At 38.4% G+C, this 13,733-nt stretch overlaps 1 pseudogene; it reads left to right on the forward strand.

Annotated features, from left to right (window-relative positions):
• Positions 1-8,172: 8,172 nt before the first annotated feature.
• LOC117420424 (putative nuclease HARBI1) lies at positions 8,173-9,620 on the forward strand (annotated as a pseudogene).
• The last annotated feature ends 4,113 nt before the right edge of the window (positions 9,621-13,733 follow it).

A 13,733-nucleotide genomic window follows, 5' to 3' on the forward strand; every position in this document is an offset into this window, starting at 1 on the left:
AAACAATAGTAAATTCTTAATATTTAAAATGTTATGGTGATCATCAGTATTATAATAAATGTAATCTTGTTTACAGCAACAAACTTTACCTGTCTTGACATGTGTTGCTCTTTCCAATGCTTGTTTTTTCCTGTATCATCGTCAATAAGTGACCGACTTGCCTCCCTTTTTGTTTAGGTTAGGCTGTCCTGTAGGCAGTCCACGTAAAACATTTCCTTTCATTTATTCATGAAAAAGGTGGAAAGAGCGACAGAAAAGGCTTTCTGAATTTCAGGTTTTTGAAATAAAAGGTTGATGAATCACTCCCCATTTAAGAAAAAAATTTAACATGAAATGTTCGGAAAACATTTTAAAAAAAATCCTGAACGACGACACTTAAATGAACCAGACCGAGTCCGTTTGAAGCGGACACAGTGTGAATGCAGCCTAAAAGAGTTCAGTTCAGGTCTGATGAACCACCACCATACCCCCTCCCAACATACACCTTACGAATAGGAAAGGTGCATCACAGTCACAGGACACACCATTAAAACTGTCACTAACTGGCACATTTACAGGTAGTTTGAAAAAACTAAAATGGGAGTGGTATTAATTTACTGTTAATACTTGGACATAATTTCATATATAATGGAATTTCATAGGAGTAATACTTTATGTTTTATAACCAGTTAGGTAAAGTGCGACCAACTTACCCTTATGGTATTTAACATTTCAAGGAGTTTTGTATTACTAAATATTATTTTTTTTAAAGCAGCTAGAGGGAAAAATTATAAATCTAGTGCTGTTAATGGCACTCAAGCTCCACACGGCAGTGCACCACTTACAGGCTCCGATCCCAAAAGGCACTTAAAGATTTTGACCTCCTGGTGTCTCTACCCTACTCAAATATGATAACATTAGTACATTGATTTTACTCCGATCCTTTAAATAGATTGTGTGTGTGTGTGTTGGGGGTGGGGTACCATCCTCCCCTAATCTAAGAGTATTATGATCCCTAATCACTTGTGTTCCATGGGTTACTGATTAATATTCTACCCGTGAAGCAAAGCAGATGGCCAACATTTAGAAATCTGTAAAATCTCTGAAGCTTGCCAATTTAGTTTATAGCTGAAAGTCCCAGGAAAAAGATTCATCAAGGAACAGAGTGCTGTTGTAACAGTAGCTTGGAAGAAGAAATGTTAAAAGATAAAAAGAGAATATAACAGTGTGACAGTGTGCCCCGCCCCTGTGCGTGTCTTTGTGTTTCATGTTGTGTGTTGTATGTGGATATACTGGTGCATGGGATATAAATGGGTCTGTGTGGCACAAGTGATTTAAAATATATAGTTATATTTAGGCACAGGGATTGCACAATCACTTCACGTGCAGATAAAGTATGTAATAGTATGTGAGCACAGGGATTGCAAGTAAAAAGATTAAACAGTTTGTGTTAATTTAAATTAAAAACACCATGCCATCAGGTAAAATCAACGTTTCGATCTACAAAAGATCTTCATCAGTATTTGAGAATGTTGCAACCAGCTTGTCTTAAATAGACCATTAATTTACGTCCATTAGATACAGGTGAACAAACACATTATATCAGACAAAGGACTGCCTTGTTACATTGTTTCAAAGGGAGGGCCAACATTAAGAATAATCTTCACAACATGTTAAATTAAATATATATATATATATATATATATATATATATATATATATATATATATATATATATATATATATATACAGTGCCTTGCATAAGTATTCACCCCCCCTGGACTTTTCCACATTTTGTAGTGTTACAACCTGGAATTAAAATGGATTTAATTAGGACTCTTTGTCACTGATCTACACAAAATAGTCCATAATGTCGAAGTGGGGAAAAAAATCTACATATTTTTCAAAATTATTTACAAATAAAAAACTGAAAAGTCTTGATTCACCCCTTTTGCTGTGACACCCCTAAATAAGCTCTGGTGCAACCAATTGCCTTCAGAAGTCACATAATTAGTTGAAAGGAGTCCATCTGTGTGCAATTAAAGTGTCACATGATCTCAGATTAAATACACCTGTTTCTGGAAGGCCCCAGAGTTTGTTAGAGAGCATATCTAAACAAACAGCATCATGAAGACCAAGGAGCTATCAAAACAAGTCCAGGATAAAGTTCTGGAGAAGCACCAATCAGGGTTGGGTTATAAAAAAATATCCCAAACTTTGAACATCCCCCCGAGCACCGTTAAATCCATTATTAAAAAATGGAAAGAATATGGCACAACGACTCTGCCTAGAGAAGGCCATCCACCAAAACTCAGTGACCAGGTAAGGAGGGCATTAGTCAGAGAAGAAACCAAGAGGTCAATGGTAACTCTGAAGGAGCTGGAGAGATCCACAGCTGAGATAGGAGAAACCGTCCATGGGACAACTATAACCAGGACGCTCCACAAAGCTGGGCTTTATGGAAGAGTGGCAAGAAGAAAGCCATTGCTGAAAAAAACCCATATCAAATCCCATTTGGATTTTGCAAAAAAGGCATGTGGGAGACACAGCAAACATGTGGAAAAAGGTTCTCTGGTTTGATGAGACCAAAATTGAACTTTTTGGCCGTAGCGCAAAACGCTGTGTGTGGCGCAAAGCCAACACTGCTAATCACCCTGAGAACACCATCCCCACGGTGAAGCATAGTGGTGGCAGCATCATATTATGGGGATGCTTTTCATCGGCAGGGACTGGGAAACTGGTCAGGATTGAGGGCAAGATGGATGGAGCCAAATACTGGGAAATTCTAGAGGAAAACCTGTTTCAGTCTGCAAGAGACTTGGGACTGGGGCGGAGGTTCACCTTCCAGCAGGACAATGACCCTAAACACACAGCCAAAGCTACACTGGAGTGGTTTAAAAACAAGAATCTGAATGTCTTAGAATGGCCCAGTCAAAGCCCAGACCTCAATCCGATTGATCTGTGGCAAGACTTGAAAATTGCTGTTCACCAACGGTCCCCATCCAACTTGACAGAGCTTGAGCAATTTTGCCAAGAAGAATGGGCAAAAATTGCAGGATCCAGATGTGCAAAGCTGGTAGAGACTTACCCAAAAAGACTCACAGCTGTAATTGCTGCCAAAGGTGCTTCTACCAAGTATTGACTCAGGGGGGTGAATACTTATGCAACCAACAAATGTCTTTTTTTTGTTTAATTAACTTTTGTGTCACAATAAAAATAAATTTTATAAATCTCATAACATTATTTTCTTTTTAGAAATGAACAAGAGCTGTATCTTTATCAGATTGACATCACAAAAAAATAATATATAACAGACAGTCAACAAAGTAAATAAATTGTTATCTATTGACAATATATATCAACTCACTACACATAAATAATCAACAACATCACATCATAATCACGACCTGAGAGAAAACGGCAAGTGTTAATTTCAATATATAAATAAATAATCACCAGAACTGTCCCCATTTATATGCAATACAAGTTTAAACAGATATACTAGAATTGCACAAATTAGTTCATGTGCTGGGATTCAGTGAATAATTAATTAGTAATTGAATCCCGGCACAACTGTACAGTTAGATGCACAAGTCACTCACTCTGGGTTGGGTATTCGGTGAGTAGAGAGAGGAAAAAAAGAATTAAAGAAATTACAATTGCTATACGTACTGAATTAAAGCAGCAGGGTATTTGTTTTGAGTTTGTCTCACAGTGTCTGTCTGTCTGTTTTGGCCAACGAGCTGTTTTGTTTGTTTTTGTGTTTTGTGAAAAGTGTTTCATTTTGTTCAGACCTTTTATTATAGTTGTATTAATAAAACACTGAGCGCCACAGCGTCTCGCCCGCAGGTGCTCTGTATTTTGGTTTCACTTCCTGGCCTGACGTCACCCCTACAGCCAGCCTGTTCACAAATGGCAAAACCCCAGAGACATACACAATATACGGCTCAGAAGAGCCAGCTGCCCAGCGTTTCTGTATGCTTCACACCTTTCTCAAGGGAGAATGTATTTGAAGACATTGGAGGTATTTATAGGATATTAATGGCACAGATATACAATATGTGTTTACGAAACAATTTGTGGAAGCTTCTGAACTATGTGGTCTTTTGTATCAAGACACTATTATGCATGTGAATCTATAAGTGTATTTTTTATAACAAGTGTGAGTTTTGGAACACTGGTCTACGCACATATACTTTGAGATGGGTATGTTATGGGTTTATTTGTAGTTCTTGAATGTATGTGATAGTGTGTGTATTTTGTATGTGCATGTTGGTGCAGTGAGTGCATACAGCATGTGTCTTTTTTTTTACTTGGTTGCATGACAATCTATGTGACCCCGTACATCTGCCTGTCACATGATGTGCAACTCTGTACGGAAGGAGGTTCTCAGAAATCATCTGGGACAAGTAACTGCAGTGACACAAAGCACCTTCCGCAGAACCACGGTCACTTGTTCTGATTACCTACTGGAACAAACCTAAATGAGGAGGTACTGATTAAGGTTTGTGACAGGACTTTCACATTATTCTTGTGGTACTTTCTTTTTTTAAATAAAGAAAATGTAATGCAAGGGTAGCCAAATGACTTTTGATTTGGTGTGACCCAAAACAGTTTAAACGTATTGTATTTATAAAATGTCAGAGTCTCAGGCCACCAAACAAAATGGTAATTTTATAAAATGTGATTTGCTTGTACTGCATCAGAAATAGAGACCTGTGAAAGAGGTGTACTTTCATTCAGATTTGCAAACACAGTTGCCTAGCAACAGAGAGGAAAAGCAAGCCTTTTCAATTTTGCACAGTGTTTTATGTGCAAGTCAGTACTGGTCTAAGTCATGCAGCTTGAATTTTCAAGCCTTATTTCACACAAAATTGAGCTATTTAATACATTTTGAAATGAGAATATGTTTACAACATATTATATTGGAAACCCATAATGAAATTATTCCAGTTACAGAAATATTTTTGTCACACATTCATATTGATAGAAAAGAAACCTGAAAATAAGGTGGTCAACTGGCCAATTTCGTATCTTAACATTTTTTTTAGAGGCTTCAGTTGCATTAGATATAGTACTCTTGCTTACCAGCACCAACCTTTTACAGATACCTGATTTATAAATAAACAAGTAATAATAATAATAATAATAAAAATAATAATAATAATAATAAACCCTCTGACCCAGTGTATATGAGGAATGGAAAAAGCATACACTGAAACATAATGTACAACACCTACAATACTGTACACTTACACCTTTATTTGTACCGAGAAGCCCCAAGAGGCTTGTAGGAAGTGTCATTAGCTAAACCACAGTCAATAAAATGGATAATGTGTGTGTGGGGGAGGAAAGGGATTTGCCATTGTAAGTTCCAACCACAATTTTATGACAGTTCTATTTTGTCTTTCATTTCAGTGACAAATTTGTACATTTAAAAATTATAGTAGTGTGTGTGTTTAATTCCCTAGGACTATGATCCTCTTTCATAAAGGTATATTGATTTGACTTACCCTGATATTAAATATTGTCTGAACAAGTCATTAACTTCTGATCTTCCCAATTCAGCAATCTTAAGCCTGCTTTGACTACATCTAACAGGCTTAATGCAAACTTGATGGCATGACAAATACAGGAATATTACAATTTTACTTGAATCATGGAGCTATGTTTTGTCTTTATGCAGCAGAAATAATTTAACAGCCTTTATTGTTAGCCATTATCCTATCACGAGTAGTAATACTACTACTACTAATACCTTATTGTTATTTACTTTCACTCAAACTAGACGAGCAAAGCAGAAAAACCCATCAGAATACACCAATAGGCTTTGCTGCGATTAATTCTTCTGATTGGACTTGGCAAGTTTGAAAGTTGCAGAGCTCCCAGGAGCTTAGCACTGTCAGTATAATCTTGTGTAAAGCATCAATTTACACATTCATGACACTGGTTAGCTAGCTGCATTTCCTTTCTAAGTTTATTGTATTAGAATTAACTGAAAATAGTGTCAAGAAACAACAGTTGATGATATCTTGATAAAGGTCTAAAAACAAATATTTTTGGCAATTAATTTAAGACAGAAAGATTCAATTTCTTTAAGCATTTATTAGCTGTTATAACAATTTTATAATTGCAGTAGGTGTCTAATACAAATACAATTACATACAAACTAAAATATTTACAACTGAATGGCAAAGTAGTAATGACCAATTCATTATGAATTCCATACTAATTCACATGAACAACTTCCAATTCTTATTTATATGAACTATCACTTGTAACGTGTAGCATTTGCTAGCCATGCCACCTATTCAAAATGTAGTAAACTACAAGTATGTCACATGAAAGTACGCACTCAACCGGTTGAGAGACAACCAGGTGACAAGGAAAATCCAAACAGCTTAATTTCAACTTTCTCTCCAGGTACTTTTAGATTCCGTGCCGCTCACCCCGACCCCCAGATGATAACCCAAGGACCACAAACCAGGCAAGTAAAACTCAAGTTTCTTTATTACACCATTATTTACACACATACATCTTACAGTTGGATAGATAGCTACTGAGAAAATGACACATGGAAATCTTTACAAGTCAACTCTTATATAAGGGTAGTATGCTCAGTGCACGCAATTAATTATTTCCACGAATTGCAGGGTCACATGTACCACACTTCAAGATTCCAGTTAGAGGCAGATACATGTAAACACACTAGTTAGCAGCACATTACTCCATCATATAGTATGCCTAATATAGGTACAAACCGACTGGTTAATAATTGAATTCTCAACTCGACGGAGCAGAGCCCATACAGTGCCTTGAAAAAGTATTTGCCTCCTGTCTGATTTTCTGCATTTTTGCATATTTTTGACACTGAATGTTATCAGATCTTCAACCAAAACCTAATATTAGATAAAAAGGGACCCTGAGTGAACAAATAACACAAACATTTGATACATATTTCATTTATTTATTAAAGAAAGTTATGCAACACCCAGTGCCCCCGTGTGAAAAAGTAATCGCCCCCTTAGACTCAATAACTGGTTACGCCACCTTTAGCAGCAATAACTGTAACCAAAAGATTCCTGTAGTTATTGATTAGTCTCTCACAGCGCCGTGGAGGAATTTTGGCCCACTCCTCCATGCAGAACTGCTTCAACTCAGTGACATTTGTGGGTTTTCAAGCATGAACTGCTCGTTTCAGGTCCTGCCACAACATCTCAATGGGGTTTAGGTCTGGACTTTGACTAGGCCATTCCAAAACTTTAAATTTCTTGTTCTTCAACCATTCTGATGTAGACTTGCTTGTGTGTTTCGGATCATTGTCTTGCTGCATGACCCAGCTGCGCTTCAGCTTCAGCTCACGGAGGGATGGCCTGACAATCTCCTGTAGAATTCTCCGATACTGAGCAGAATTCATGGTTCCTTCAATGATGGCAAGGTTTCCAGGTCCTGATGCAGCAAAGCATCCCCAAACCATGACACTACCACCACCATGCTTGACCGTTGGTATGAGGTTCTTACTGTGGAATGCAGTGTTTGGTTTTCGCCAGACATAATGGGGCCCATGTCGGCCAAAAACTTCCACTTTTGACTCATCTGTCCATAGAACATTGTTCTAGAACTCTTGAGGATCATCCAGGTGCTTTTTGGCAAACTTGAGACGAGCATTCATGTTCTTCTTAGTGAGCAATGGTTTCCGCCTAGCTGCTCTGCCATGAATCCCATTTTTGCCCAGTGTCAAGGCGAGAGAGGCCTGCAGATCCCTGGATGTTGTTCTAGAGTTCTTTGTGACTTCCTGGATGATTTTACGCCTTGCTCTTGGAGAGATTTTGGCAGGACGGCCACGCCTGGGAAGATTCACTACTGTCCCAAACTTTCTCCATTTGGACAATGTGGCTCTGACTGTGGTTCGGTGGAGCCCCAGAGCCTTAGAAATGGCTTTGTAACCCTTTCCAGACTGATAGGCATCAACAACTTTTTTCCAGAGGTCTTCAGGAATTTCTTTTGTTCGTGGCATGATGTGCCTCTAGAACCTGTGTGCTGAGAACTTCACTCTGATGGTAAGGGCCAAAGTCAGATTTATATTGGGCAGGGCTGGCCCAAATCAGGCCTGGTTGTCAAACAAAGTACTCAAACAGCTGACCCTAATTATCCCTTTAATTGGGTTGAGTTAACTGGGGGGGGGGGGGGGGGCAATAACTTTTTCATACCTGAAGATTGCATGTTTGATTACCTTGCACACCAAACAAATGAAAGGAGCACCAAACTTTGGTGTCATTTTTTCTCTCAGACTCCCTCTATATACTACTACAACCCACCAAAAAATCTGACCAAATACAATGTGTAAATGTGCAAAAATGCAGAAAATCAGACAGGGGGCAAATACTTTTTCACGGTACTGTACATGTGTACAGGTGCTCTGCATCAGCTTAAGATTTCTGGCTTGTGGTACATTTTTGTACCCTGTCGGCGATGCTGAGGGACTCACTAAGGCAACGGTATGCAGAGCAATACGAAAAGTCTACCTCGCATTAAAGAGGTTGTTGCCGGTGTTTGTGTCATTTCCCGGACATGGCCCAGACAAGAGAATCAAAGATGCCTTCTATGCTGTTGCAGGTAATCATTATGATAAACTTAAGTAGCTTCCAATATTTTTTATTATTATTTTGTCAGTATAAATAAGAAAAAAGATAATGTACATAAGTATCACATTTACATTGTTATGATTATTAATATGTGGCTTATCGGTGCCATCCATTCAGCAAGGGGGAGATTACGTGAACAGGAAGGGCTTCCACAGCTTGAATGTGCAGGTAAATTATATTATATTTTAGATCATATAATATTGTATGCACTAGAGAACACTAGAGTTTAAATCCCTTCATGGAGACGGAGGGTTGTTATATTGTTGCACAATCAGTGACAAAGTAGCCACAGTTGCTACAATTAAAAAGTAACCAGTGCGTGGATAAAAGTAATTTAATACATCTAAGTGTAACATTACAGATCATTTTTAGAGTTCTTGTGAATGCATTTAAAAACACTGTGTATAATAAGTCAGTTATGTATTCATTTTGACTTTGTCTGTACTAAGCACTTTAACCATTGTAATAGATTTCTGACTTTATTTCTTTCTTTTTCAGATGATCTGTGATCCAGACTGTTTATTTACAAACGTTGAGGCACAATGGCCTGGATCAGCATATGATTCAAGAATATTCCGGGAAGGTATGCTGAGTCAACAATTTGAGCAAGGTTAATATAAAACAATTATATTACTTTTTACTCTACTTTTTAGGTCAGTATAATGGACTGCTCCTGGGTGACAATGGCCCAGTATAATCCAATGGCCCATTTGTGATGACACCGTACCTCAACCCTGAACCAGGATCTCAGACAAGATTCAATACATCTCTGTGCAAGTGTTAAAATCAAGATGGCCTTTGGGATCCTAAAAGTCAGGTTTGCCTGCCTGAAAGGCCTCAGGGTGTCACCTCAAAGGGCCTGTGATATCAGAGTAGCATGTGTGGTCCTCCACAATATTGCCACCATCAGAAAGAAGTGAGTCCCCCCTCTCAGACAGCTTCAACCAGCCTGGCAGGCAGGCAAACCAAGATGGCAGAGCTGTAAGAGACACCATTGCTGCTGGACATTTTAGTTGAGTAGGTAATTAAATATATAATGTAAAAATGTAAAATAAAAATGTATAGTAACACTGTGGTTTAATTTAATAAAGTTATTTATTATCAGACATTTAATTGTTTCTCTAACAGTGCCATCTCCATTTGCATCTTCTTCATCTTCAGTTGGCGATACTGTATTTCCTCTTGTAGGTGTTGAACGTAGACCTGCTGGACTTCCATGGATGTTCTTGGCTTGTTCTGTTTAAGTAAAATTAAATTAGGTCATTTAGCAAACGCTTTTATCCAAAGTGACATACATGTGGGCCAACAGTGGTTTTAAGAGAGCAAGTTGCAAAGGACTAACCTCCTTAGTGCATGAGCTGGAACTGGGTGATGGAGTTGTTGCTGGCTGGTTACTTGTTTCAGGGTTTTCTGGAATCTATGAAGATTTAATAAAATCAATATTACTTATCACATAAGAATCATAAACATTACAGTAACGCAATGTCAAAATGCATTTTATAGTATTATAGTATAGAAACAAAATGGGGTGTGAAATTGTTTATTATAAATGATTAAAGCATGCGCTTAACCATAAGTCGGAACTTTTCACAATTATGTATACATCTTACTTGCCTTTAAGAAAAGCATTAGTGTCCAGGGTTGGTTTGATGAACTGCCCCCAGGGATCTCGTCCATCGCGGGACGCCCCTGGTTGGTGGCGAGGGCCAGTTCTTCAGCTGGAGTGAAGTCAGGAGGGGGTGGGCCAATCCCGGTTTGTCTCCTCTGACACTTATTTTTGTTTGCTTTAATTAAAAGCCACACGTGGACCTAAATTTCAATGTCTGAATGTATAGGCCCTACGTATACGTATAAGCTTATATTATACACAGTTAATTTTTAGAATAGATTATTGGCATAGCATTGTGTTTAATGAATACATTTAAAAACTCACCAGTCTGAATTATATTTTTAGATTTGAGCTTTATCTGTTGCCATGTCCTTTTAACACCTGCCGGATTTGACCTTTATAAAAGATAACAAGCAGTATTACTGTTGTGCTCTATTTGTAACAAAGTTAACTCTAAGTATGATTAAAACCTCCCGTCTCTGTCTTTCTCTCACACACACGACTCACAGGTGAGGAAATAAAAAAAAATCAAAAAAAAAATCACAGGGATATATTCACAGATTGCATAGGCCTAACTACATTCAGTCAAAATTGTTCATAGTTCTTGAGGTATAAGTCAGTCTACTTATGCGTTGACTGCATCGGCTATTGTTTGCCAGGCTGCCTCCCTGGCTTTATTGGCGGTGGCAGTGTTTTTTCGTAGTGAAGAAAGTCGCTCTTCTTAACTTCTCCATTTTTAGATGACCATTTAATAAAGATTACCATGGCAACACACTTGACTCCACAGTAGAATGCGTGTTAACGGTAGGTTCCACACGCATTGACAGAAAGTTAACCCGACTTGAGTTATCTAGATCAAATTAAACTTGATATACGTTCTTGAAACCAGGTTAGCCGGTTAAGTTATATCGAGTTAACTCAAACCAGATAACTTAAATTAAGCCTGGCTTTATTAAACCACGTTCGTGAAACAGGCCCCTGATCAGCTTGGAGTGATTAAACTGAAATCCATTTTAAATGAACATGACACCTATAGTCCTGTTATGAAGTTTACATGACACGTGTAACCCCATTTGCCTTAATTAAAAATGTTAAATGGCGGGGGCTCCCGAGTGGCGCATCCAGTAAAAGCACTCGCTAGAGTGCAGGATGCGCTCTATAGCCTGGACGTCGCCGGTTCGAGTCCAGGCTATTCCACAGCCGACCGTGGACGGGAGCTCCCAGGGGGCGGCGCTCAATTGGCTGAGCGTAGTCCGGGGGGAGGGAGGGTTCGGTCGGCCAGGGTGTCCTCGGCTCACCGCGCACCAGTGACCCCTGTAGTTTGGCCGGGCGCATGCGGGCTTGCCTGTAAGCTGCCCAGAGCTGCGTTGTCCTCCGACGCTGTAGCTCTGAGGCGGCTGCACGGTGAGTCTGCAGAGTGTAAAGAAGCGGGCGGCTGACGGCACACGCTTCGGAGGACAGCGTGTGTTCATCCTCGCCCCTCCTGAGTCAGCGCAGGGGTGGTAGTGGTGAGCTGAGCCTAAAAATAATTGGGCATTTCAAATTGGGGAGAAAATAATAAAAAAAAAACTAATTGGCAATGACTAAATTAAAAAAAAAAAAAAAAAAAGTTAAATGGCACATTTAGGCTCCTTATTAGGTATACAGGAGACCATTGTCCAGTTATTAAAATTACATGTCACTTTTATCTCCAATAGTATGAGTACCTGACACATTTAGCCCCATTATAAAACCCTTAGACTGTAATTATGAACAGCCAAGTACAGTACTTATTTTTAAAGCGTCTCCAATTAAATAGAAAAAAATATTTATCTGAAAATTGTTATGCTATTAATGCAGTGTTGCACAATTTGTTTTTTAGTCACAGAAAGTATTGTACTAAGCATTTCTGCTTCACCAATCTGAGTTTTGAAAAATACAGATGAAGTGAGTTCCTAGTTCTCAGTTCCTAAGGCATCTGGTTATTTCCCCTGATGATAAGGTGTATGGCTGCCCTCTAATGTAGAAAGAGAAAACGTCAGATATTAAATCAGAGCAGAATTATAGTGCTACATGTTTGGTAAGCCGCAGTACCGCAGGCCTTTTCCATTGCTGTATTGTTATGAAAGTGTATAGTCATTTTTCCAAGTTAAAAAAGTGCAAAAAAGCAAGTTATCACATGCCAAATGAAAAAAAAGTTGAAATGATAAACACTTTTGCAGACCTAATTTAATATTGCACAATGATTAATGATACCAGAGGCATATCCGCATATCTAATAAAAAAAAAAAGAAAAACTTCAAACCGTTCACTTGAAAAACAGCTACTGTAAATTGCAATAAATACAGTAGGTGCTCTAATTCCAGTGGAAGTACAGCAGGGATTGTGGTGGCCTTTAAAGATGCCTGAAGTCTCTGTAATGCTCCTCAAACCATTCACGCACAATTCAAGCACAGAGGATTGGTGCATTTTACCTTCTGAAAGCAGCCATCGCCATAAGGTTATTACTAGAGCAGCATTGTTGGGTGGACATGATCTGATCAGTAAACTACATGATTCTTTCAGCCTTCCCGAGTAATCTAGTGACCCAGAGTATACCAGATGAACATGCCCCATGCTGGGGATATGCCAAACCAAATCGGGTAGACAGGTCCTAATAAGGTGGCAAGGCAGGGCATATATAGAGGATACACTATGAATCTACATGCAGTACTGTACTGATTCCACGAATAAGGGGGGCCAAATTACCCACAAGCTCCCTAAATGGGTTGAATGATTTATCTAATGCAACCCTTAAGAAACAACTCAAGACCTCATGAATTATCATGGATTATTCTTATTATATAACAGGTAAAATTTATGGAAAATAAAGAATGTTTAAACTTAAATTAAACAACCAAATTCTAATAACAACTGTCTTTGAATCAAGCTCTGCATCTGCTTAGAAATGTGGTGTAATTTGGAACAGTGTGGTTTGCTAGTACAATCTGTCATTAGATTTGAATGAATGCAAGATAGATTTAAAAATGAGATCTGGAAAAGATAAAAATCACTCCTAGCACTGAATACGAAAAAGTTATTCAACGCTGGACCGCTCAACACATATGTATTTATTTGTACATATGGGGCATTTTAGGGTTTATGAACATCCTAAAATGTTTTTGTTTGTGTTTCTACTTTGGGCAAATTCTTCAATTCTCATTTTTGTTTTAATATCTTAAGTGTGCACTGCAGTTTAACCTCAACAATACTGCCATTAACAAGGGATTGGAGTCAATAAGGCTTTTTTTTTTTTTTTTTTTGGACCATGGCCATAATTTCTGTAAAAATACCAATTAATAGTTGACAGTATTGTAGAAAATCATTTTCTGAGGCTTGTTTACCTCTCTTTTGTATTAACTAAAACCTGCCAGGCAAACTGGATTTAACATATGGTCAAAGCATCTTAACTTTGAGCTGACATGCTGCGTGGATATATATAGTGTAACTTCATTATAACGACCCCCCCCCCCCCCCCCCCC

The sequence above is a fragment of the Acipenser ruthenus genome, chromosome 1 (genome assembly GCF_902713425.1).
Source record: "Acipenser ruthenus chromosome 1, fAciRut3.2 maternal haplotype, whole genome shotgun sequence".
Taxonomy (NCBI): domain Eukaryota; kingdom Metazoa; phylum Chordata; class Actinopteri; order Acipenseriformes; family Acipenseridae; genus Acipenser; species Acipenser ruthenus.